This window comes from Balaenoptera ricei, chromosome 1, assembly GCF_028023285.1.
Source record: "Balaenoptera ricei isolate mBalRic1 chromosome 1, mBalRic1.hap2, whole genome shotgun sequence".
NCBI lineage: Eukaryota > Metazoa > Chordata > Mammalia > Artiodactyla > Balaenopteridae > Balaenoptera > Balaenoptera ricei.
Genome location: NC_082639.1, coordinates 90515947 through 90539976, shown reverse-complemented (window position 1 = coordinate 90539976; position 24030 = coordinate 90515947). Strand labels below are relative to the sequence as shown.

At 35.6% G+C, this 24030-nt stretch overlaps 1 non-coding gene across 1 annotated transcript; it reads left to right on the top strand.

The window, feature by feature from the left end:
- Window positions 1-3693: 3693 nt before the first annotated feature.
- TRNAE-UUC (transfer RNA glutamic acid (anticodon UUC)) lies at window positions 3694-3765 on the top strand. Its single transcript has one exon. It is a non-coding gene; the product is annotated as a tRNA-Glu (tRNA).
- The last annotated feature ends 20265 nt before the right edge of the window (window positions 3766-24030 follow it).

Genomic DNA, 24030 nt, shown 5'->3' with positions numbered 1-24030 from the left:
CTACATTTACCACCTGGTTGTTTATATTCATTATTTTAAACATAGGCAATATAACAGTGTTCTAAATTGTCATGCTCTTGGATGCCATTGTGCCTTTGGATATTTCTATTTCTTTTTTTTTTTTTTTTGGAATAGCCTCGATAATGCCATGTTTTGAAATTCAGTCCAAATGTTTATATACTTCAACCTTATGGTGAAGGCTTCTTCACATCAGCACTCTTCTCACCCACACCCCTAAGAGAGCACTGATGGCTTTATATTTCAAGTACCTGTTTCTATGCATGTGTTCGACAAAAGAAGTTTAGCTATGCCAAATCACTATCCTCACTTTTATTCTCTGCACAAAATTTTTCAATGTCTTGCATTCCTTAACTCAAACTCTACCAATTAAAAAATAAAATACTTTAGTCCCAGGAGGAATATGGTAGCAGTGTATTTTGTTGGAAGCTGTGTTATTTACCATTAATAAATAATTCATTAACTATATAACCAATTAAATTAGGATCCAGCCTCAATGGGCATTGAATTCTTATAGTGGAAATGGAATCACCAGATAATAAAAAAAAGAATAATAGTTTTCCATCTAGTTACAAATGTGTTTTGAAAAAAAGAGTTATTTGGAAAACTATGTTATTTGAGAATAAAAATCTTAAGAATTTGAATCCTTTATTGTATGCTTTTTTTAAATCCCATTTCATTTATTTTAATAATTAGCATTTTATTCTTATCTTGGTAGTTTAGGTACTCAAGTTATATTGTCTCTGATTTGTTTTCCCTTAAGTCCAGTGAAGGAATAGAAATAGCACAGATCCTGGGAGGGTTGCAGGGACACTGAGAAATGAAGGCTGAGAAGAGGACATAGAGCATGAAAAGGAGATCATGAATTCAGATAAATGATAATATGGCTCCCCAACTAGGCTCCTCTTTGCTGCTCCTGAGACAAGTTGCCCTGGGTCTGGAAGTTAAAGAGAGGGAAACATACTAGAGAACACAGGACATAAGAAGCCTTTTTACAGAGATAGCCAAAACTTTTTACTTAACAAAAGACTTCATGGTATAAATGTTTGATAGAATCTTTCTTTTTTATAAAACTAGGAGGGAAGAGTTAAAATGTCCTCATAGTGTTTGGTTGAAATATGTATCTAATCTAACCCTTAGATATTCACTATCATTATAAATTTGTTCAGATAAGTTAACAAAGAGGACAGTCAATAAATACAAACTTAAAGTGTAGAAAATTTCAAAGATTATGTAGTAAGAACTGATGTTTGTTTCACAGAATCTGATAATATTACTGCTAGAAGGGAGTTTAGACATAAATCAAGTGCCACTTCTTACATATTGAAAGTCACATAGTCAATTAGCTGCAGAGCCAGTACTTGAATTTAGATCCCATTTATTATCTGCTTGCATTTCCCCACATTGGTTTATTTTCATTAGATACGTGATGAATTATTCTCCCTTAAACTCTTGCAAAACATGTTCCCCAACTTCCTTCCCCCTTTCTTCCCAAGATCTGTCTTGGATTTGGTTCCTTGACCAACAGGCTTCCTTTCCAATCTTTCAAGTTAAACTTTTGTAGTATCCTCCTCCAGTGCCTTATAAATAAATTTCCAAGCAAGTTTATGCTCTAGAACATGAAGCCTGATGACTTAAATCACACATACAGACTTTAAAAGCAATTTACGTAGTATTAATATTTTTAGGCTAGTTGCAAATATGTCCTTTCAAGAGGAAATAGCTCCATATTTTCAAACTTACTGGCTATTAGACAGTTGCTTTTATCATTTTTGCTTTTCAATTTGAAAAATACAACCCCTGATCTTTTGTCTGCAATAAGAGAGGGAAGAGATGTAGGGACTTTGGCTGACAAAGATTGTTCATGAATTCTCAATTAGCCTCTCTCCAAAGGATGGTTGCATATTTAGTTAGGCTTTTATAAGTTATAAAACCACCTAAAAAGATTTACTTTCAAAACCCATCATCTCTATTTGTACAGATTAATACACTAATGGTCCTGCTGGAACATACTGTGCCCCAACCATATTTGAAAATCTTCCATAAATAACTAAAAGATTATCCTTGATAGAACAAATTTAAACTTACTTTAACTTATTGTTAGAATTAGTGATATTTCATTTCAGAAGACCAAAAATTATATACACATCAATTTAAATATTAATTGAAGTATATAAACAATGCACATTCTCGGTTATAATCTGAGAAATACATACATTTAGATTGTCATTAGATGTGCAATTCACATATTGAATTGTAGGGATAATTCTTTTTCTTTTAATTTTAGAGATGGATAAAATAAGATTCAGTGTGTTACACATTATTAAATTCTCATTGACTGGCCAGGAACAAAATGCTGATGCTAATGTGAAAACACTGCTTGCAGAGACAACACACTTATTTAAACTAAAGCAAACACGAGCATTTAAATGCAAAACATTCAATAACAGCATTTAATTCAAGAGAAGAGACTGTAAATCTTCGAAGATTATACACCAAATAACCCTTGAGAATATATATATTGTTTAAATGGCAGATTAACTTTCAATTTTTTAGGGAAAATATTCTCAAGTTTCATCCCTCAAAGAATATAAGATTTTGCAATTTAGTAGTTGAGTAAAAAATAATATGTGAATTATGGATAAAATAATATTTTGATGGTGAACTTTTATTAAATGTTTATAGAATTGCAACTTATAGTACCATATATTTATAAGATTAGTGTTAATATTGCCCTTCAGCCAGTTTAATGTCTTGTCCATAATCTCAGCCCTAGAGAGTAAATTAATTTATTCCTAAAGTAATTGATGCCAATGTACTTATTTGAAATACCTTTTCTAGGGAACTTTACACTTTCAGAATGTATGACAGGCTATGTATGATTTTGAAGAATAAATCAATCACTTTTACATTTCAAACCATTTCCTCTATTTTACTAATATTGTTTGTTAGAAATTGATTTTTTAAATGTTTTAACCCTCATGTACCTTGACCATACATAAAATGTGCCTGAAGTAGCCCTAGCATAGAGCTTCTTTTCCCTCAGCATATCATTTAGTTTAGCTTTTATTCCAGCTTTATGATGTATTATTATCATTAGAAGTAGTAGTAATAGCAGAAGTAGTAAAATAAGCCAAAAAGGGCTTTTTGTTTTGTTTCTGTTGTTGTTGTTTCTGCGATCAGAAAAATTTAATAAGGTGGGGTTGAGGCAAGTGTTGGGTCGGGGAGGCAACCACCTGCATGGAAGGACCAGCCTCACAGCACGGATCCAGCATGGCCTCCACCGCCTCCCTCTTCGTAGTCCCACTCCTGGAACCACCAGGCATTTGCTGTCCCCTGGATCATGGCTGAAAGCCCTTGGCCAGACTGCAGGTGGAACAGGCACAGGATTTGTTTATCGAGGGCCACACTCTGACCCAACTCATAGCCTACACACAAGGATGGTTCCCATGACCATGCCTGCCTGTTGCAGCCAGGCCAGGTCCTGCTCATAAATGAGCCTGTCACCCCCAGCAGCCTCATAGATTTCTAACTGGTGCTTTCTGCTCTTACCATGGTCTCATCTATTGGTGTGTGTGACAAATGTGCAGAAAATATAATTCTCAGTTTAACATGTGGCTGAACGACAATCAATAGATGGTTTGATTTGAACTCCCCGGAACTCCACCAGGGAGTTCCCCAGTGGTCCAGTGGTTAGGATTTGGCACTTTCACTGCCATGGCCCTGGTTCAATCCCTGGTTGGGGAACTGAGATCCTGCAAGCTGCGGGGCCAAAATTGAAAAAAGAAAAAAAAAAAAAAAAAAGATGGTTTGTCTTTTCTCCATCCTTTCCAAATTCAAGATAACTTCCACCATCCTTTCAAGGATAGCATGTAGGTCCTTGATGAAGTTTGCTGGGACTCAAGTAGCAGAGAGAGCTAAGTCCTACAGGACTCTAGTATGATAGAGAAGGATTCAATGTTTTGTGCTCACCAGCTTCTTGATATGTTAATCAATTATACCTTAACATGCTTTGACCCATGAGATTCATGCTAGGCCACCAGTCAGCAGGGTTGTGGGAAATAATAGTGTACTTGCATGTGAAACGTGTAGGGGGAATAGAAGCTAAGCAGTTCTGCCATATAGCATATAAAGAACTCCTTGAATATTCATCCTACATGTGGTATCATGCTAAATTCTCATGATACTTCCTGGATTGTAGAAGTGGCTCAATAAATATAAATGCATTCCTCCATTTTCATTAAGTCTTCACACCTTAGATTACAGATTACCAAATTCCATAATAGTGTCATTTAAAAAATACTTATCATAATTCATTTTGTGCCAGGCACAGAAATGAATAAACATGGCCCCTGTCCTTAAGGAGCTACAAATTAACTGTTGATTCTAATCCTTAAAAATAATTATAATATAGCGCATTCAGTGTTAACATGGAAATAGACCAATGTGATATGTGAGAACTGATATGGGGCATATCATCTAATTTCATGTTTCAAGGTAGTCATTCTGGATGAAATAACAAGAAGTCTAAAGAATGTGTAACATTTGGCTACTGAATGTTGGAAGGAAAGTTAGTTTAAAGGAAATAGCATAAGGTATAAATATCTTGCTATATTACAAGCCATGTGCTATTACTAGGAAATCAAGTAAGCATCAAGCAATAACGGGCAATGGAGTTAAAGAAAAAAATCAGAAGGCAAATAATAAGTAGTCTTCATTTTATAGTAATTTTTAGCACTGTATACGATGTATGTATATTGCCACACTGTCACCTATTGGTCAAAACAAATCTCAGTGATAGACAAGCCATGGCTCTGTGGGTGCAAAGAGGGATCCACTTCTTGAAGAGAGGGCTGCAAAGGTTTGTGGCCATTATTAAAGTCAACCACAAGCAGTGAGTGACATGATCAGAATCACATTTTAGTTTGTCTTCAACAGCCTCAGGTACAGGTTAGAATAATGGTGTCTCCTTATCTACTAAATCCGAATCTCTAAAGATAGAATCAAGGAATACGTATTTTGAAAAAAGTTACCCAAGCATATTTGAAGCGCAGTCTTGGTTGAGAAATACTCTCCTAAATAGATTACTCTGATGGCAATATTATGGGAATACATTTGAGTCGAGTGTTTTTATTTTAATTTTATTTTTAAAATGAAAATATCAACTCCTCTTAGGCCAACAAAAGGACACATTGGCCAAGTTTTGAGGTATATTATGTAACCCAAGGATGATCTGAAAAACTAAGCCTTGTGAAGTATGTAAATTAAGATATTTGTGAAGAACTCAACTGTGAGAGTTAATGGGTATGACTTTCTAATACACTGTCATTAAAATGATTGAGGTACTAAGTCTCTACATTCAACATTTAAAATGCTTTGGAAAGAGAATCTGATAGGCCAATTTTGTCTTGTGTCCACTGTTGGACCAATCACAGGCAGGGCCATTGAGCAGATACATGGCCCCTCAGCGTCCAGCCCTGCCAGTGAGGGAGGTAGTTTTCAGAATAAAATATCTGGTCAAACAACCCTAACGTTGTCCATTGCACCATGGTTCAAAGAATGGGATTAGGTAGATATTTTAGGGAACTACTTCAATAATTCAGTTATAAGATGATAAAGTACTAACCTGTGATATGGTGAGGAGCTAGGCAGTCTGGAAACCAAATGTAACTTTTAATAATATTGAAGGTTTTTTAAACTATTCTGAAGTACAGCATCATAATGTACAAAGTCAGACAATCAATTGACATTCATAAAATTGGCTTTAGGGATTGGAGTCCTTATCAAATATATGATATAATAATGTATTGATGTCATACATTCCAGGAATGTTGCAATTAGAAAGTAGAAAAACAATTCAACAAAACAGAAAGTGTTATCATTTCAAGGTAACTTTATAGTTCATTTTTCAATTCTTTAGCTGATTACATAGTAGGCACATATTTGGATTTAATAAATGTCAAATAAGTGAGCAAAATGATATTACACATTTAAATATAAAATGTAACCAAATAAGTACAAACTTTCTTGAAATGTTGAGTTGTATTAAGTAAGTTTCTGAGGAGGGTAGGAAGTCTGAAATGATCCAGATTTAGGAAAAGAATTTGGATAATATACATATATATATCTTCTATCACATAATAAAAGTATTTTGAATTGTAGTTGATGTTGAAGAAACAAATCAGCATGAGACCTCTAGAACATTGCTGACTGTGAATATATTTTAAAGCAGTGAAATTGCAGTTTAATAATTCCCCATAGGTCCATATGGAGGTACTAAATTATGAAGTGCCTTGGAAAGGTTGCAAAGCTTAAGACAAGAATATTTTACTTTGACAATTTTTGTATTTGCATATTTGATGGCCATATATGAGTGGGGGGGGGAAAGCGGTCACTTTTGGTATTTCAGAGCTGTCCAGAACAAAATATATAGAGACCCATAAAAAGAGAAAGGAGAACTATATCACCTTGATGTACTGACTTTCAGTTTGAAAGATCACATAGCTTTTTACAGATTTAACAACCTGACATACAGAGATCACTTCAACCTCGGCTGAAACACACTCAGCCTAGGGGTGAAACTCACCTGTTATTAAACTGCCTCTGGCAGCACCACAGAACAGAAAATAAAAGAGAAGGTCAAACCTCATTAAAACTTCTAGGAGAAGTTATCACAGGACTAATGAATCTTGGGGAAGAATTGGTTCCAACCAAAGTGAATCTGCATTATTTGAGAGAGGAGATGGTATTGGAAAAAAAAAAAAAAAAAATCATTCCATTCTCTCAGTAACAAGAGAGTAGATATACAGGAACCGGGCCAGTAAAATGCAAATGTCCATACCTTGAGTTAATGCATCTGGACCTCCTTCTTTCCCACGGCAAATGTTAGCTATTTGGAATGGGAGGAAGGTTGATAAAGGGGACTATTCTATCAGAAAAATAGGAAATTACACAAAAAATAATTTTGCTCTTATTGCAACATGAATCTGAAAGAGTTTATCGTCACCAGATTTAACCACTAGTAAGAAGGCACTGTTCAGATGGCTTTACATGATAAAAATCTTGGGAATTCCCTGGTGGTCCAGTGGTTAGGAATCCGTGCTTCCATTGCAGGGGGCACGGATTGATCCCTGGCCAGGGAACTAAGATCCCGCATACTGCGCAGCGTGGCAAAACAAAAAAAAAACAAAAAACAAAAAACAAAAACCTCATGTAACACATAAGCTCCATAAGAAATGATCACTAAGAACACTTTTTTGGTTCCTTAAATCCTGCTTGTCAGACTGAATAGGACTGCAGCACCACATAGGGGACACAATAAAGCTAAATACTACTAACTGATTAATAGGAGGTAAGAATTACACCTTTCCAATTTCTTAGTTCATATGCCTCATCACAGGATTTTTTTCTAACATCTAAAAATTCAGAAATGATCTGTGAAGAGAATGCTTGAGTGTTTATTTTGCTGATACGAATATTGCATATTCAACTTAGTTGAGAGAAAACTGTCCCTTTTAGAAAATACAAACATATGCACCTCATAATTACAGTAATCCACAAGAAGAGAGGAAATAAAGATACATTAGTTGAGAGCAACCCATGACTAGATTACTTAGAAGTGGTCAGACTGAAAATTCAGTTCACCTCACTCTAGGGGAGATTGCGTGAGATGCCCTAATGAGGAGCTGGTAACGGCTGCTTGCCAAGCAACACATCCACTGGTCTTTTTCAGAGCCTATCACTCACCTCATTAGGCCAGTGACAAATGGAGCCAAGGCTCTCAACTTCTTTTCCCACAGCCTTCTGACCCACTGAAGAGCTAATAGTGAAGAACACTAACTGATTTGATGGTAACACATTTCAAACTAGGTATGATCAACTGTGGAAGAGTTTGAAGGCCCAAGTCTCTGGTTTGTCTTTATATCCAAAAAGAGTAAAAATAAAAAGTTAAAAAATAAAACATATCAAATTACTGAATCAAATGTTTTCTGGAAAAATTCCCAATAAGATATTTTTAGGTTTTTTGCAGGCCATCTGTTTTCTGATCAGAATTTAGCTACTGATACCCTGATGAACTTAAAAATAGTTTCTTAGATATATACCCAGGAGTAGAATTACTGGTTCATATGGTAGTTCTACTTTTAGTTTTTTGAGAAACTTCCATACTGGTTTCCACAGTGGCTGCACCAATTTACATTTCCACTAATAGTGTATGAGGGTTCCCTTTTCTCCACATCCTTGCCAACTTTGTTATTTGTGTTCTTTTTGATTGTAGTCATTCTGACAGGTGTGAGGTGCTAATTTGAAAAGATACAGGCACTCCAGTGTTCAGAGTAGCACTATTTACGATTGCCAAGATATGGAAGCAACCTAAGTGTCCACCAACGGACAAATGGATAAACGTGTGGTATATATATACAATGGAATATTACTCAGCTGTAAGAAAGAATGAAATTTTGCCTTTTGCAGCAACGTGGATGGACTTGGAGGGCATTATGCTAAGTGAAATGTCAGATAGAAAAAGACAAATACTGTATGATATCACGTAAATGTGGAATCTAAAAAATACAACAAACTAGTGAATATAACAAAAAGAAGCAGACTCACAGATATAGGGAACAAACTAGTGGTTATCAGTGGGGAGATGGAAGGGGGAGGGGCAATATAGGGGTAGTGGATTAAGAGGTACATCCTATTATGTATAAAATAAGCTATAAGGACATATTTTACAAACAGGGAATATAGCCAATACTTTATAACAACTATAAATGGAGTATAACTTTTAAAAATTGTGAATCTCTATATTATATACCTATAACATATAATATTGTACATCAGCTACACTTCAATAAAAAATAAATAAAAGTGGAAAAAAAATTTTTTTAAAAAGTAGTTTCTTCTCAATGATTTCACCTTGAACATGATTCCCTCTGTTTAGTTTCTCATCCTTCCCTCTCTTGTCCTCCTGGAACACTTGCACTTGTCATTCACTCAAACATACTCCCAGGCAGTTATTTATTATTCTGTCTCAAAATTTTGTTCACTTCTCTATGTATAAATTAGTATATTATTTTAATATACTAATATTGTTAAGATTTTTAAATAAATATTTTATTGACATTTAACGTGTATACAGAAAAGTATGCAAATCATCAGTGTATCATTATCACATTATGAAAACATCCATATAAATTCTATCCAAATAAAGAAATACAGTGTTATCAGCACTGCAAGAGCACCTTTTGTGTCCCTTTCCAGTCATTATTACCTTCCCTCTGAAAGGAAGCATATCCTGATGTCTAACACTACATATTAGTTTTGCCTAGTTGACCTATGAAATGGGATAATAAATTATGTAATCTCCTATGTCTAGCTTCTTTCACTTGACATTATGCTTTTGATAGTCATCCATACTGTTAACTGTAGTTCTAGCTTGGTCCTTCTCTTGCTCTATATTGTGTGATAAAATGGGTAAGTCCCAATGTATTTTCTATTCGGAAGTTGATGGAGTTTTGATTGCTAAAAGTTTTGTGCTATTACAAAAATGCTCCCATAAATATTTTTGTCCATGTCTCATACCATTTCAACTGTGTTCCATATACAGGAGTGGAATTTCTGGGAAATAAGACCTAATTATATTCTGCTTTAGCAGAAACTAACCAAGAGTTTGTAACCAATGGTACAAACTGGTTGTACCATTCTACATTTCTATCAACAGTGCCTGAGAGTTCCATTTTCTATATCTTTGACAATTACCATAATACATTTTGTTAAAATCAAACTAAAAATTACACTGGATACAAAGTGAATAGCAAAAAGCAAAAATAGCAAAAGTTACATTTTTATAATGAAATAAAAAGCATCCCATTCCAACAATTACACTATCTATGATCTCCATGTTCATGTTCATATTCATATTTATGTTTAAATTCAGCTTTCTGGTGGCTACTTAAATTTTTGCCATCAATAATAACATTTATACCTTTATTCCTCTATCTCAGTTTACTTATAACTAAAGTGTCACATTATTGTTTAAATCTGTACACTTTTGAGAGTGAAAGAGCATGATAACTGGATGGTACTGTTTTGCACAAATCTATTTATAATATTAATCTTCGCAACTACACTGATTTTCCCAGCAAATTCAAATACCATGCTAGAATTGTTTACTATTCTATCAACTATAGATCATATCTTTTATCTTCTCAGTTTTCGAGATGAGGACACTAGTGTTTCTACATGTCCTCTTCATCCTCCTTAATCAACTATATCTCTCAACCTCTTTGAATTATACCTGCCACTTGTATTTTGCCAATGTTGACTAAATTCACATTTCATGTTTTAACCGTTGTTAGTCCTTATAATTCATATACATAAATTCACTCTACACATTTTTTCAATGAACATTAAGGTAGTATACTATTTTTATGTTTCCTTCACTATAGAGAAAATATCAGGAACTCAAATAATTCAATGTTACCATAGTCATAGCTGAATGAATTTTCTTCTATTCATTCCACCACTTCTCTTTACCATATTCTCATATTTTTCAAAGGAATTAATCATCCCATTTATGTGGTACATATATAAGATTTCATTTGTGAACGTCCTTTGTTTCTATCTTATAATCTGAACTGATTGATTGCATTTTAAGCCTCCACAAAAATGCTATCCTGGAATAGGAAGCTATTTTCAACTAAGCAGATTCATAGATGGATCTGGCTGTTTTCTGAATGCCATGTCTTTATCTTCCTTGGTTACCTCCTTTTTTTAAAAAAAATTGCTGATATGTATGTTCAAATGACTTTAGAAAAGGACATAAATAAGTTAAAATTTTGGAGTTTGGATTACCTAAAATACATTTATTTGGTTCTCATACAAGATTGATTTAATTTTCCTGCTTGTCTGAGAATACAACAATGAAGCAATGTTGCCCATGTCTTTAAGTGGCCTTAATTCCTTGTTTCCTACTAGTTATTCTTATTAAGTCTGATGATGATTTAATTCTTGTTTGTAACTGATCTGTTTCTTTTCCCCTCTGGAAGTTTTTAGGATGTTATCTCATCTTTGATATTTTGAAACTTTTCTGCAATGCACCAAGAGGTGTGGTCTTCACCAAGTGAAAATTTTGTGAGCCTTTTCATTTCTGGAAATTTCTCTTGTAATATATCTCTGTTAATTTCCCCTCCCCATTTCCTCTCTTATCTATATTGCTAAATTCTATTTGGTATTTACTTTGGGAATTGATACTCTCTTCTGTCTTTTTTTTTTTTTTTCTCATCACATTTTCATATCCTTGGGTTTTGTTCAACTTTCTAAAAGATGTCTTTTTTTTCCAAACCGTCGATTGATTTCTCTACTAGACAGTTTTATATATATATATATATATATATATATATATATATATATATGTTTATGTAATGATACATTATTTTATATATATAATTTATAAGAGCTCTTTATTATTCCCCAAAGGTATTTCATTCTTATTTCATAGATGCAATATATTCTTGTTTCTCCAGGATATTAATTACAAAATTATTTATGTATTTACCTTAGTTCCCTACATTATTTTGCTTTTTTCAATTATACTTATACTGTTTTTGTGTTTGGACTAGACCTAAGGAAGCACTGCTCCAAAATAAACTGGGTGGAGGTGGCAGTGGGGCAGTGGGAAGGAGATCTCCATGAAACCTTAAAAGACAATTGCCAAATTTGGTTGGGTATTTGGAGCAACATAGGTTTTTATTGAAAGATTTATTGGAGCAATTAAAATATTAGCAATAAACATATAAAGGTATATAAATCAGATGGATAATATTTCCATAATAGTAACATGTGAATTTTGTCTGTTAAGTTTGTTATAGAATTATATTGCTTTTCTTTTTCTTCCCCTAAGTTGTGTAGACATAGTTCATCCCATGGTGCTTCCTCTTTATTTTCCTCAGATTAGTTTTAAAACGTAATACTTTTGCTATCATTTGAATGTGAATTCAGGAGATTGAGTAAATACTTTCACATGGCCAGTCTGCCATCTTGTATCAAATGTCTAACATTGCATTTTAATTATCCATTCGTGTTCCTTTATCTCCTACTAGACTGAGTTCTGTAAGAGAGCAAATCTAATTTATTTTCATATTAACAGTGACTGCTCAATGCCTATGACTTTAACAAATTTTGATTATTTTTTAATGTACTGTGTACTAACCCTGTTTTCAATCCATTCACACATTTGAAATGTGTGGCTTCTTCAACTTCAGTTTTGTATCTTATGTAGCCTCCTACCTGCGGTTCATGAAAAACCTATCATTGTCATTCTTTATGTAACCTCATGAACGTTAAAAGAAATTCTCTTCAGCCACATTTCCTCCTGAAATAGTTTATTTCTATAATAGTCAATGTATAACAACAAAAAAATCATAAACAAGGGTCTAATATAGAAGCTATAGTGTTAAGGTTACCTTTCAAATATGTTCAACAAATTTGTGAAATAAGTTTATGATGATAAATTGAACTGCTTTACAATGATTTATCACTTCATGCAATTGATATGATTTTAGAGATCTTCCCCCAAATAGTCTCTAGTTCTAAGATTTTATGATCCTGTAAACTTTATTGAACAAAACTTTTTTTTACATACTTAATCTGAAATTATGTGGTTACAGACTGGTATAGATAATTATGGTAGTATTGTAAACTGATTTCTATATTGATAAAATAGATACATTTTAATTTGAGGGTTTATCATATAAATATAGTTGATTAGCTTGCAGTCATTTGACTCAAATTATAGCAAATAAGAGTCTGCAACAAAAAACAACTAAAATAACTTTGAGTAGTAGACAACCTGACCCAAGATTTACCAGATCTGAATGAAAAATAAGGATTTTTCAGAAGGCACTTCATAGCCCTAATTATCAGTTTGACATGAGACATTAATGTCCAGACCATGAGGTTTTGTTAGTTTGAAAGGCTGAGTTTTCATCTAGGCATGATCAGTAATGGGCCAGATGTAATCCAAAGATCATATTTTAAATTGGCAAGCAAAGCCATCAGATGAGAGTCCTGTGAGTCTTACCAATTTAACGTCAGTGACACAGAGTAAACTCTATTTCATTCTATGTGCTAGAATCCATTAAGTTCAAGTGGGCAATAAAAATCTACTTTCAAACTCATCTATCCTTGTGAATAATGACTATAAAAGACTCTCTTTTTCCTAAAACAAATGCATCAAAAGGCAATAAGCAAGGTGTTATTCAGAAATAATAAATGTTTTCATTCTTTAGAGAAAAGAAAGTCTATGAATTCTGCCAGATTCATAATACTTCTGCTTTAAGAAAAAAAAAAAGCTACAAATGTATCCCAGGTATTAGCTCAATTATATAACAGCACATTTGAAAGACAGGAATTCTATAAGTAATACAAAATATTTTTAGAAGAATCAGATAATAAGCTTAATTTCTCACTGACTGAATGAAATATAATAAATATGTATGCATACATAGAAGAATATTTCAGGTAATTCAGATTGCAACCAGATTTTTGGTGATGGACCACATTTCTGCAAACATAAAAAAATTAAATGTATAAACAACATGATAGCATTTATCATTTACTAAGTTAGCCACAATTTTTAAAATAAAAATTGGAAAATTATATCAAGGATGTAATGAAATGGTATACCCATTCACTGTGCACAGGAGTGTCTATTTTTTCAGACTTTTGCATTCTTTAATTTCTTTTTTCACTCCTACCTGTTCTATTTGTCATGCAGAGAAAATTCAAATTGACAGGACTTTTGCCAATCAAGGGCTAACATTTTGTTTAGAGAAGTATATAAGAAAAAAGACAGAAAATTATAAGTAAATAAATAACCCTCCCCAATTTTTGATCATTATAAGTGATTCAAATAAAGTAAAACAGAGTGACATGAAAAAAATGTGTGTGTGTGTGTGTGTGTGTGTGTGTGTGCATGCACACACACATGTGTAAGGAGGGGTATTGAGGGGAGAAGACTTTAAGCTGGATGGTCAGAGAAAACTTGTCTGTGATTTTCTTTAGAGTTAGTCATATAAAGATTTGGACAGAGGGTGCTCCATGTTGAACAGAAGTAAGGTCAAGGCCTTATGAGAGAAAAGAATGAGGTGTATTCAGGAAAGAAAAAACAAAAAACACAAATTGGCCAATAGGGCTGAAGCATAGTAAACAGATGGGAGGAAGAGTGATACATCAGCAGTCCCTAACTTTTTGGCACCAGGGACCGGTTTCCTGGAAGACAATTTTTCCACGGACGGGTGGAGGGATGGTTCAGGCAGTAATGGGAGCGATGGGGAGCGGCAGATGAAGCTTTGCTCGCCAGCTCACTGCTCACCTCCTGCTGTGTGGCCTGGCTCCTAACAGGCTGCGGACCGGTAACAGTCCACGGCTCGGGGATTGGGGACCCCTGTGGTACATGATGAAGTTGAAATAGTGTGTATACGCAGTTTGGAGGCTCTGACCTACTGCTCAAATAACAAGGGATGGTGCCCTCAACTTTGTAATCTCTGTTTCAAATATCACACTTTCCAACTACATTCCAGTATTCCCAGGTTTTTCTCTCTTAAAGCCTGAATCCAACAATCCTATGACTCAACTGGAATGTAAAATTCATTGATCCTCAACATTTTCACTCTCTTTGGCCACTCACGTATTCACTTTCTTCCTTACCCAACTTAAACTCAATGATTAATCTTTCATTACAGCTAGCTCTTTGTATGTAACTTCAAATTCCTTGTCTCTCACTTTTTATCAAAACCCAAATCCTAGTTCATATCTATCTCTCTGTCTATAGTATGCACGATATGTGTAACTAAAGAACACTATGCTATTATACTAACTGGTTTCACTCTAAACACGTAACAGTGAACCTAATAGGGCTCTAATGATTTCAGACAATCACACTGTTTTCCATTATACTAACTCTCTCAGTATTCAAGATTCCATTTCACACTTTATACCTGGTCCAAAACCTCCAAAACTTCATCTCACATCTCTTTTTTCAGCTGATGGCATTACTCTTGTCTAACTAAAAAAAAAGAATAGAAGCAGATGAATGGTTGGGAAAATGGCAGAGTTGGCAGCTCCATGGGCTCATCCCTCCACAGAAATGGCAAAAAATCAAGCATATGTTGAATGAAGAAAAAGGCAACTTTAAAATGGTAGGAAACTTTTGTGACATTTTTACATGCCTTTTCTCCACCCCCTCCCAATATCAGTGGTGGTCTTGAGGAGGGTAGCCTATGTTCTCAGTGTTGGGCTCTTGTCCTTGCTCTGGAGGGGGAAGAGCAGATATTTTTTGATGTCTGTTCTATCCTGTCTGTGGTCTTTGTTTCACCTAAGTCAGAACACATTCATGGAAGACATGCAAAAGACATTCCTTGAAAATGTTGTAAGGTGGACAAAAAACACCCAGTAACCAGGGACAGAGGATTGTGATTGAGGCATACAACAGAGTACTGAAAGCCTGGGAGGAAAGGCTTGAGAGAGAGTTTCTTTGGGAAATAAGGGCATTCCAAAGTAGCCATGAATAGCATATACTGAGGAATTTAGAAAGCCACACATATGCCCAGAACAGAATACGTACACAGAAAAGATCTAAGAATACCCTAAGCTTTCGCCTCTGGCTGATCTCTAGGCTCTGTGTAAGTAGAAAGAGAAGGCTAAGGCAAAGATGTAGACAGCAAAGCTTCCTCCTCTTCTTCATAGTCACAAATTGTCATAACCTTGAATTTGGCAGTGAGTTTCTAGAAATGACACCAAAAGCATGAGCAATGAAAGAAAAAAATAAGTAAATTGGCTTTCGCCAAGACTAAAAACTTTTGTGTATCAAAGGCCATTAACAAGAAAGTGAAAAGACAACCTACACAATGGGGGAAAATATTTGTGATTCATATATCTGATAAGGATCTAGCATTCATAATATGAAAAGAAGTCTTACAACTCAAAAACAGAAAGATAAGCAACTCAATTAAAAAGTGGGCAAAGAACTTGAATACACATTTTTCCTAAGAAGATATATAAATGGCCAACAGGCATATCAAAAGATACTCAATATCATTAGTCATTAGGAAAATGCAAATCAAAACCACAATGAAGCACTACTTCACACCCACGAGTATGGCTATAATAAAAAAATAGATAATAACAAATGTTGGCAAAGATGTGGAAAAATTAGAACTCTCCCATATATCGCTGGTAAGGATGTAACATGGCTCAGCTCCTGTGGAAAACAATTTTTGGTTCTTTAAAATTTAAAATATGAAATTAACATATGACCCAGCACTTCTATTCCATATATACTAAAAAGAAGTGAAAACAAGTATTCAAACAGATGCATGTACACCCATGTTCATAGCAGCACTATTAAAAATAGACAAAATGTAGACACAGTGCAAATATCCACCAATGGATGAATAGATAAACAAATTGAGGCATATATATACAACCGAATATCATTCATCAATAAAAAAGAACAAAGTGCTGATCTATGCTACAACATGGATGACCCTGAAAAACATTATGCTAAGTGAAAGAAGCCAGAAACCAATGGTTACATATTGTATAAATCCATTTATATGAAGTATACAGAATAGACATACCTAGGGACAGAACACAGATTGTTAGTTTCCAGAGGCTGAGGGGAGTGGGGTATGGGAAGCAACTGCTTAATGAGGTTGAAGTTTCCTTTCAGAGTAATGAAAATGTTTTGGAACTAGAGAGGGGTGGTATTTGCACAAAATTGTGAATGCACTAAATGCCACTGGATATCTCATTTTAAAATGGTTAAATATCTGTTATATGAATTTCATCTTAAAAAAAAAAAAGCAATCAGAAGAAAATCTCTATAATCCCATTCACCCTATCAACTCACCTACCAGTATTCGTATCCTCCTATATTCACCTCTGTCAGCAAAGATGAACTGTCCTTGTAGTTGTTAAAGGCCAGGCTCTCCCCTTGTGCACCAGATGCCTTCTTGTTTATTCAAAGTCAATCCACCTCGTGATTTTCACCTTATTTTCCTAGATCATCATTTTTACCTCTTTACTGGATCATTTCCATAAGAATGTAAGAAGACAATATTTCTCCTACTCAAACGTTTTATAAAAAAGAATACAAACAAACAAACAAACAAACAAACAAAAGTCTTTGACTCACATTTTCGAATAGCATCTACCCCATTCCTTCACAACAAAACCTCTACTAATGAAAAAAAGTATCCCCATCTCCCAACATGGGTGGGCTGCTGGGCTCAATACCTGGACATCTTTTCCCCATCCATCCTACTTCCTTGGAGAATTCTGTTCATCTCATCCATGCTGAAAATGCTTACATCTTAATTTGAAGCCTTGGACTTCCTCCTTATCTTCCAATTAATCTAGTCATCTACATACCTAAATTTATGTGTGAATACTTAATGGGAAACATATTAATTGAAGATCTGATCTTTTCCCCCAAATTTGCTCCTTTTCTAACCTTCCCTAATTTAATTTAGGCAATTCCATCTTCCCAGTTACTTGGGACAAAATCTTAGGCTGATCTTTTATGTTTCTCATTCTCTCATACTCTATTTTTAATGTCAATAAATATGCTAGCTATATTTTCAAAATATATGCAGAATTTAATTAGTACTCCCCACTGTCACTGCTTTCCCTCTGGCTTAAACCAACATAATTTCTCACTTGGATAATTTTGATAGCCTCCTACCTGGCCTCCTTGCTCTCACCCTTGTCTTACTGTATTCTGTTTTCATTAAAATCTACCAAGTCCCCTCTATTTAGCCACACTGACATTTATTCTGTTTCTTCACAATTCTTCTCCTTCTACTTCTATTGTTTCTCTGGGACTCATTCTATCACTTCCTTCAAAGTTATTTTCAAAAGTAGCCTTCTCAGTTGTGCCTTCTCTGATTACCGTATTTAAAATTCAACCCCCTTCCCTAATCTCTTATGCTCTTTCTGCTTTAGTTTTTTTTTTTTTTTTTTAGGGTATGAAATCATTTATTTTCACTCACTGAGGCTTCTTGTGGAGTCAGGGTCCCCACCGGTCCAAAAAATGGCTTGAGAGAAGGGCGAAAAGCCACTAGTTTGGAGGTTTTGGTGTTTGGGGAGAGCTCCTTTACAGGTAGGGCCTTTCTGGGTTAGAACTGCCCTCATAAGACCAGTCAAGAGGCACCCAAACTGTCCTGACAGTTTGTCCAGCTGTAGGGCAGAGGTGAAGACAGAGGGGGAAGATTAAAAAGATTCAGCAGTAAGATCTCAAAGATGGACTCAGACTCTTTATTACAAGGACTTTCCCTGAACACAGGAAGCAAGTAGAACACACAGAATGTCTTCCAAGGGGGTTCAGCACTCATCTTCAACTAGACTTATTGCAAGTGATTTGGAAGAAGCTCCAATAGAGAAATAGGGTACAAGTTTTTCTGTAAAAATTTCACTGTATAAATATAAAGGAGATCTATTATTCAAATTGTAAAAAGAAATTTCTCCCAACTCATAGCCCAGAAAAACGCCAATCCGACACGGGTTTCCTGAATCCCCAGCGCCAGGTGTAGTAGGTGAGAGCTGAATTCACCAGCAGCTATTGCTTGGGGATGGTGATATAAAAGCATTTCTGGGGAAAGATTCTTTATACACACCAAAGGACCATTCACGCATTCCTCTTCCTTCTACCTGCCAAAAAGGCCTGCCAGCATCAAATCCCTCAGAACTGGGGATGGGTGAGAAGTCAATGCCTCAGGATTATGAACACAGTGTGGTTCCATCCTTCAAAAAGTTGCAATTTTCCTGTCTTGTGAAATAATGAGACTGTGGTGAGCAGTTTCAACCTTTTTGTGAAGGGCAAAATATTGTGCGGGGAGAGTGAAAACCTCCTTCTTTAATTTGTCGGAAAAGGCTGCTGGGCTCTCTAACTTTCCATACATGCTGTGGATCCTTTCAATGCCTGTCAGCAAATCGAGGTCACTCTGCAAACACTTCTCGGTTATTTCGTCAAGCAGATTTTTTAATGTGTATCCTTTGTCTGATATTTGAGTTCTTTTTTTCAATTATTTTCTCTTGAACATCATTCTCTTCATTGAGTAACTTAACATGAACTTCATCATGTTCCATCCCCCAGAAACTCTTAAATGTGTTCAACTTCGGAGCGCAATTCGCTCCTTTGATTCTCCACCTTCCACACCAACTCACATGATTTTGAGACTTGCATTTCTAACAAACACCTTTTCAGCATCTTCCAGCTGCTTTGTCAGGGGCTGAATGTAGTTTTGAGCTTCCTCCCGTGAGAGGGGCAGCTGGTTCCATGTGTGCCAGGGGGTGATCGTGGTGTTCAGAGGAGACCCTGCGCCGGGGACACGGCAGCTCCAGGTCCTTCTCACAGAACAGGCTCAGAACCTGCTTGTGCTTCTCACGCAGAGCTTTCTCTTTCTGCCATTTCCTCATGTCCTCTGTGCTGGGAAGATTCTTCACAAAATCAATCATGAGACATAACTGGCTGTTCCTCCTGATGCCCCTGTCAGGGCAGGGCTGGAGGCAGACAGGACAGGGGAAGATGTCCTGGAGATCCTCCCAGCACTGCTGGATGCAGGGGTGACAGGAGTTGTGTCCACTCTCAGTGGTCACTGCGTCTCTCAGGTAATCCTGGCAGATGGGGCACTGGCCTCTGCTTGGAGCTGTACCAGGGAGGACACCAGGGCCATTGTTCACGGAGGGCTTCTGTATGAGGAGACTCTCTTCAGAGAAACCTGGCTCTCCAGGGGCGGGGACAAGTGAGAAGCTTCTGACTCTTCAGCCTTCTCTCTGTTCTTGCAAGGCTACCAGTAGGTTTGCCAGGATATGCAGGGAGCTGTGGCCACTCAGGCCTAATTCTACCCCTTCCCTCCAACTCTACAGCAGCCGCCAGGAGGACTGAGAGCCCCAGTCAGTGTCTGCTTCCTTTGGCACTTTTGTCCCTTTTACTCAATGGCCCCAAATCGTAGCTTACTAGGTAGTCCTCTTCTTCATAGAGAGCCACAGCTCCAGGTAGTGATGAAAATCAACAGCGCAGGGACGCAATCAGCAAAACCCAGACGTGGGCAACTCTATGGCACAGCTCACCAGGTTCCTGAGCACACTTCTCAGTCTTGGCTCTGTGATGAGGGAGCTGCTCTGTGTCCTCAAGTCCTGTGGGTGCCCTCGACTCCCCTCGCCAGGACTCTGGGCCCCTCCCTTCCTCGCAGAGCAGAAGGTCTTCCTTGATCCAGGTCAGAGCACACAACACAGTGCACCATCTCTGTTCACTACTGGGGTCAGAATCTGGCCCCTTGGCCCTTTATAAGCCGGTAGGGAGGTTCCTTTCCTTCATCCCATTGGACAGACTCTCTGCTTTAGTTTTTTTCTATGGCATTTTCTAACTCACTGCATAATTTCCTTATCTATTTGTATTTATTTTTGTAGCTGCCAGAGGTGTAGCTACATGTGGGTGGTAAAGTTTTCTATTTTGTTTACTGATGTATCTCAAGTGCCCAAATGAGTGTCTGGCACATAGTAAGTGCTAGAAAATATTTGTTGAAGGAATGAATAAACGATTATGAGAAAAATATTTGGCTTCGTATGGATTGTAAAATGTAGGAAACTCTAGGCAACTTAAAATTGTAGTTATTTGTGTTATCAAGTAATATTGAAATAAAAGCACTTAAAAATATTCTAACTTTAAAAACATCCACCTCTGTAATGTATCTAGAATTTTTTGGAGGGGAGGGTGTCATATCCAAATTTTACTTAGGTAATACCTCTACTATGCACTAAGTTATCTTACAGAGAATTTTTTTTAAAAACTTTTGGAAATTGATCTGAAAGAAAGAACATAACATTTAGAACAGAAATAAGCAAGTCCTAAAGGAAAAAACTATAATAATACTTAATTTTGGAGGTGTAATTTTCCCTAATGTAATTAATTTATGTTTATGATTCACAAACTCTTCCCTATTTTTCTGCTACATTTTTGTACAATATGTGTAACAGGCAGAAAATTCCCTAGCTATGGCTGTGTGCACATGGGATTTTTCTATACATGTTTCTGGAGTCAGAGGATTTTTTTTTTTTTTCCTGAAAGCTTTTAGATTTGAAAATTCTAATATTAAAATATTTCAAAACATCTTAAGGTTTCTTTAAAAGGGCCAAATACCTTCCATCTAAAGAAATTGTAGCTCTCATTTTGCATAATCAAGTATTTACAAGAAAAAAAAATAGCACCTCTTCAGGTAGTTCAACAGTGTATACTGATCTAGAAATATTATGGAATCATCAAGATACCCATTTGAAGGTTGTTTAAATACCAATTTTTACAGAACTGTCAGTTTATGTATCACTTTGTGATATATGTGATTATTTGTGGTTTTTCATTTGTATATACACCTGAGTGCTGACAGATAAAGAGAGCATTTCAAAAGATTTAGATGACTTCCTCTCAGATATAAGCTCTATGCCTTAAAATAAACACAGATGGAGGACCAGTTGGCTCAGGAAAACAAATCGGAAACTGCCACTGCTGTGAGCCTGGACTTGTCTGAGGATTGCACTGAAATGAGTATCTGTAAAAGAGATTATAATGTCCAATGTGGAGGGAAACTGAACTAGAAAAGGTTATCACTGACATGCTACTGATGTTTGCTTTCTCCTTTGGAATTAGGTGGAACTTGGAATTGATAAAAAAGTAAAAAAAAATAAATAAATTGAAAGACTAGCTTATATACCTATTACTGAAACTTTTGGAAATTAAAGCAAAAATGGCAGCTTCATCGGAAAATATATTTCACGGTAGCTTTTCTTTCTTTAAAAATATAAAATATCTAACTTATACACATGCCAAAAATACTTGCCCATATGCAATCACTTCCTTATTCAAATTTATCCCTATGCTATATATACTACACTGGACTTGACAGGCAGAACAGCAAAAATAAGTAAATACAGATTGTACCCTCAGAAGGCTTGTGATCTGGGAGGGGAGGTATAGTCAAGGAAGGTATCACAGCACAAGATGAAAGAGAAGAGAATTACCAACAAGTTTTAGATGAATTTCCTTGTGTGAGATTTACAGCTGCTTGTACGAGCTTCAGGTTAAAAGTCACCTCCTTAGTCTCCTCCCTTACTATATATTGAACTACATACTTGTTTAATTACTGAATTTGGCAATGCACTATATATCATTTTAGGCTTGTGTGTTTAGACAAAAATAAATTGTATATTATGCAATGTTAGAAAGTTCCTCATATGCAAAATTATCTCGTTATCACTTCAGCATTCCTAAACATAAATGTTCTTTCTTTTCTGAAGTCTATACCCATGATAAACTCACCCTGCACACAAGCCTAAATCCATATAATACTTCTGGATCTGATTCCAATTACTTTGCAGAACTCAATGTAGATATTGCATCTTCTGAGAGGTCTGTGCTCACCCCTGAAGAGTGGATTAAATTTCCACCTATGATCACATAACACCCTATATTTGTCCATTTAATAACACTTACCCTTACCATAGTTGCTTATTTGTCTATGAAATACCAGTAGATAGGCAGAGATTGTTTTCTGTTCATTAAAGAATATTTAATGCATAGCACCATCTCTGGCACATAAATGCTCAAAAAATAATTGCTGAATGAACGGACTTTTCCCAACTGTTTGTAAGGACATATGTGCAATATACACGAACACCTGACTATTCAAATATTTGAATAACTCTATTATGTGGTATGAATTATACGTAAATTAAAATAAGGATAACACTCATGTTCAGAGAGTCAGAGTATAAATGAAAGAGATGTACTCATGATTTTCAATCTAACAAAATCTGTGGTATTGTGAGATGGTTTTAATATAGGGCCTTATCCTTCTTACAAGTTTAGGGAACTAAAAATTCATTTAAAATATTTTATGTGACAGTTTTACTAACAGAAAAATTTATTTTGAAACTACACAATCTCTCTACAGGTTATATACATGTGGTTTTTTATCTGAGCCACTTAATGTACATCAGAAAAACAGCAATATAGCAGCAAGTGAGAAAAACACCCATAACAGAAGGACCTATGACATGCAGGTGCCAGGCAATCTGGATTTTCTAGACAAATTAGGAGGGGCATAATGGAAGGGCACAACTTTAACACAAATAAAGGAAACAGTCTAAAAACATTTCACTAATGCCTTAGAGCTCTCACTAATAAGAATTTTCTGAAAAAAAGAAAGTCAAGATTTTGACTGAAGGGGATTTTAAAATCAGAAAGATGTTGAATTATTAATGAGCCAAACTGGTCTTTTTCATTTTCTTTCCTAATCCAAGAAATCTTCAGGGTAGCTGTTTGAAGGATATTTTTTTTCCATTTCCTGCTTTAGGCATTTATAAATACACTTGAAAACACTATCTTAGATACAGCCTAATCAAATGATCAAGGTCACTTAGGAGACTAAATTAAACTTCTAATACATATTCACTGTTGTCATTTCAGCACATTTTTGATGAGGCTGTGGAAATGCTTGCTTTGAATGTCATTCCTGCTTGATCTCTAATGGCTTCTTGGCCAGTTTATTGCACATCAGATTTCTGAGACTTATAGAATGAAATGAAGCCATCTTCCTTCAAGTGATTTTTTTCATACTATATTAATTCTTTAAGATAGTGCACCAAAGATTTATTTTAAACTGTAGTGTAATTAGTTAAGCTCTTGGGTTACACAGTCACTTGAAATAAAATCCCATCCTGATTGTTCCATTTACAGGAGGGAAAGCTCTGGCAGGGATTACACCAGAGCGCAGCTTGTTGACAGCATATGCAAATTAGGAAGACATAGTTTGGTTTAAATGTCTGTAAAAGCAGGAATCAACATCTGTGGGAATAATTTTCAAAACTGCAGTGGCATAGACATCATTGCAAGTGTTATGTAGTTACAAATAGAAGTCTGGCAGTAGTCCAGAAATAAAGTTTTCTTTTTTCTCTTTC